The sequence below is a fragment of the Hyperoodon ampullatus genome (assembly GCF_949752795.1).
Source record: "Hyperoodon ampullatus genome assembly, chromosome: 1".
NCBI classification, from domain to species: domain Eukaryota; kingdom Metazoa; phylum Chordata; class Mammalia; order Artiodactyla; family Ziphiidae; genus Hyperoodon; species Hyperoodon ampullatus.
In genome coordinates, this window is record NC_136914.1 from 145,945,742 (window position 1) to 145,950,146 (window position 4,405).

General features: G+C 42.2%; 1 pseudogene across 1 annotated transcript; it reads left to right on the plus strand.

The window, feature by feature from the left end:
• The first annotated feature begins 1,576 nt into the window (after positions 1-1,576).
• LOC307050195 (oxysterol-binding protein-related protein 9-like) lies at positions 1,577-3,915 on the plus strand (annotated as a pseudogene). The gene is made up of 3 exons: positions 1,577-1,660; positions 1,875-2,629; positions 2,882-3,915. The product of its transcript is annotated as an oxysterol-binding protein-related protein 9-like (transcript).
• Positions 3,916-4,405: the final 490 nt, after the last annotated feature.

The following is a 4,405-nucleotide window of genomic DNA, read 5'->3' on the forward strand; positions in this document are numbered from 1 at the left end:
ACAGGAAGCAGTCACTAAGTTTCAAGATTACAGAGGGAAAGAGAAAGACTGACACCTGAGGAAGGAAGCGATGTTATTTCCAGTCTTGTAATGTAGTATTTTCCATAGTTACTTAACATATCAATATTTGCTTGTCTGATACAGGATTTGGCAATCCATGGTGCCTGGACCAAATCCAGCCTGCCAGCTGCCTATTTTATAAAGCTTGCCAATTAAAATTGTTTTAATATTTTCAAATGGTTGTAAACAAATCAAAAGAAAATCATATAAAATTCAAATTTCAATGTCTGGAAATAAAATTTTATTGGAAAATAGCCACACCTATTTGTTTGTGTAAAGTAGCTTTTGCACTACTATAGCAAAATTAAGTAGTTACAACAGACCATATGACCCTGACAGCCCAGTATTTTTGCCATCTATTCATTTACAGAATAAGTTTGACAACCACAGATCTAGTAGCAAACTCCCCGGTTGAACAGTCAATAGAACTCAACTCATCAAATATGTTTGCTAGGATTCCCTGGCAGTTGGATATTAAATTAATCAAGCTGTTGCTTAATTTGAGTGAGTTATTGTATGTAAAAGCCTTAGGAGCAGAGTCTGACACATGGTAAGCACCATCTAAGTGATAGCTAGTCTTCTCATTTGTGATCTTGCATAATTTGAAATTGTACCTCTAGCTGCCGCTAGGATTTACTTCTATGGTTTCAATATTATTATTTTATTTTTTAAACTTGAAGAACCAAGTTTCTATTCAATTTGCTATCAGTTAAAGTAAAAAGTCATCTAAATGTTGCAAGTCAAACCAGTAAGTCAATCACCATGCCTTGTTTACTCTGAAATATGAACCTAAATTATGAAAAGATGTCACTACTGTTCCAATAGTGTTTCCAATAGAATAATAATAATAACAGTAGTTAGCATCTATTTCATGCCTTCCAAATGTTAAGCATTTTAAATGCGTATTTTCACTTAACTCTAATGACATCCCCACAAGGTAGTGCCATTCCCTGTCTATAAATGGAAAACTTGGGCTCAGAAAGATGAAGGAACTTGCTCACAGTTGTGGTTCATAAGTGGCAGACCCAGATCCAAGTACTAGTCTAAATCTGTGGTCTCCCCTCTAAACCGTATGGCTTTTTCTTTACAATTTCTAGCTTCGTGTATCATTCACTCCTCTACTTAGTCTTTCGAGAAAAACTCCCATTAGCAAGCTAGTTAAGGAGAGCTAGAAGTCTAATTGGTGACCAGAAGCAAATTTAATTCTGTGAGCCGAGACCCTGTGTGGTAAGGAAATTCACAGCCATGCCCTCTTCAGCACCGCTTAATTGCCTCCTGTGGGAAGCAGCAGTTGGGGGTGTCCATTGACTTCCTGCGGTGGCAGTTTGGAATACAGCAAAGATCACTTACTGGCTGAACCTGACCGGACTGACTGCACAGCAGCCCGGTGATCCAGCGGAGGCGGGAGAAGAGCGGGTGCTCAGAAGCGGCCCTCGGCTCCCTCCCCTGGAGGCACAGAGGGCAGGGGTCTTGGTGAAGGTCTTTCTTGACGGCTACTTGCGGAGGTGTGGATTCAGAATTTGTTCCTAGTGTCCAAGACTTTGATAAGAAACTTACAGAGGCTGATGCTTACCTACAAATCTTTTTTTTTTTTTTTGCGGTACACGGGCCTCTCACCGTTGTGGCCTCTCCCGTTGCGGAGCACAGGCTCCGGACGCGCTGGCTCAGCGGCCATGGCTCACGGGCCTAGCCGCTCCGCGGCATGTGGGATCTTCCCGGACCGGGGCATGAACCCGTGTCCCCTGCATCGGCAGGCGGACTCTCAACCACTGTGCCACCAGGGAAGTCCTGACCTACAAATCTTGATAGAACAGTTAAAGCTTTTTGATGACAAACTTCGAAACTGCAAAGATGATGAATGGAGAAAGAAAACTGAAACTCTCAAAGAGACAACAAATAGCATGGTAGAATCAATTAACGCTGTTGCTGCAGATCGCTAAAGACCAGTGTAATGTGGAGAAGCACGCAGATGGAATTATAAGTACTATTAATCCTGTAGATGAAATATATCAACCTAGACCCTTGGAACCTGTGATCAACACAATGCCTTCCCAGACTGTCTTACCTCCAGAACCTTCTCAGTTGTGTAAGTCAGAGCAGCGTCCATCTTCTCTACCAGTTGGACCTTGTATTAGCTACCTTGGGACATCATCAGACTCCAACACCAAATAGTACAGGCAGTGGGCACTCACTACCTAGTAGCAGTCTAACTTCTCCAAGCCATGTCAACTTGTCTCCAAACACAGTCCCAGAGTTCTCTTACTATAGCAGTGAAGATGAATTCTATGATGTGGATGAATTCCATCAGAGTGGCTCATTCCAAAAGCACTTAATAGATTCCTCTGGATCTGCCTCAGTCTTGACACACAGCCGCTCAGGAAATAGTCTAAAGCACCCAGATACCACGGAATCACTTAATTCTTCCATGTCCAATCGAACAAGTGATGCTGACCTTTTCGATTCACATGATGATAGAGATGATGAAGGGGAGGCAGGGTCGGTGGAAGAGCACAAGAGAGTTATCATGCATCTGTTGTCACAGGTTAGGCTTGGAATGGATCTTATTAAGGTAGTTCTTCCAACATTTATTCTTTTTTTTTTTTTTTTTTTTTTTTTTTTTTTTTTTTTTTTTTTTTTGCGGTACGCGGGCCTCTCACTGCCGTGGCCTCTCCCGTTGTGGAGCACAGGCTCCGGACGCTCAGGCCCAGCGGCCATGGCTCACGGGCCCAGCCGCTCCGCGGCATGTGGGATCCTCCCGGACCAGGGCACAAACCCGTGTCCCCTGCATCGGCAGGCGGACTCTCAACCACTGCGCCACCAGGGAAGCCCTCCAACATTTATTCTTGAAAGAAGATCTCTTTTAGAAATGTATGCAGACTTTTTGTACATCTGGACCTGTTTGTGAGTATTAGTGACCAGAAGGATGCCGGAGATTGAATGGTTCAGGTTGTAAAATGATACCTCTCAGCCTTTCACATAGGAAGGAAAGGATCGGTTGCCAAAAAGCCATACAACCCCATTTTGGGCAAGAACTTTCAGTGTCACTGGACATTACCAAAATGATACTGAAGAGAGCTAGTTTCAGAAGGACCAGTTCCCTGGGTTTCCAAGAATAGCATAACATTCGTGGCTGAGCAGGTTTCCCATCATCCACCCATTTCAGCCTTTTATGATGAGTGTTTTAACAAAAAGATACAATTCAATGCTCATATCTGGACCAAATCAAAATTCCTTGGGATGTCAACTGGGGTGTACAACATAGGACAGGGCTGTGTCTCGTGTCTAGACCATGCTGAACATTACATTCTCACATTTCCCAATGGTTATGGAAGGTCTATCCTCACAGTGCCCTGGGTGGAACTAGGCGGAGAATGCAATATTAATTGTTCCAAAACTGGCTATAGTGCCAATATCATCTCCCACACTAAACCTTTCTATGGGGGCAAGAAGCATGGAATTTCTGCTGAGATTTTTTCTCCAAATGACAAGAAATCTTTCTGCTCAATTGAAGGCAAATAGAATGGTGTAATGTATGCAAAATACTCAACAAGGGAAAATATGTTTTTTATAGATAACAAGAAGTTGCCTATAATCAAGAAGAAAGTGCGGAAGTTGGAAGATGAGAATGAGTACAAATCCCGCTGCCTTTGGAAGGATGTCACCTTCAACTTAAAAATCAGAGACATTGATGCAGCAACTGAAGTCAAGCATAGACTTGAAGAAAGACAAAGAGCAGAAGCCCGAGAAAGGAAGGAAAAGGAAATTCAATGGGAGACAAGGTTATTTCATGAAGATGGAGAACGCAGGGTTTATGATGAACCATTACTGAAATGTCTCAGTGCTGTGAAGCATTAGGTTGGGAAATGCAAAATTTGCTCCTGGTGACCAGGGCAGAGGCACAATGAAGTAACAAGCTTCCTTTGGGAGAACCTATTCACTCCCTTCTTATTGCAGTGGTTCCCATCTTCCTTTCTGATGCAGATGAACAATTGAAGCAGGAAAAGCTTCCCTTTTTCCTGTTCTGTGGCAGTTCCAATGTTGACTTTGGTCTTGAGAAAAACTTCAGGTTGTGAAAACAAGATGACTGCTCCTTTTCCATACCCCACGTTATAAATCCCAGTCTCAGACTCTGCACTCTAATATTGCTGTTGAGATATACAACATCTGTTTCCTAGTTCATATAATCTTGGGTTTTATATATACATATATACATATATACAATATAGGTGATGCCAGATTTTTCATAAATACATCATCTACTGTAAATATTGGTTCCTCTGAGTTTTAGAAAATTTAGCACAACATATTAAAATCACATGTTAGGAAATTTCATGGTCTCACCTAC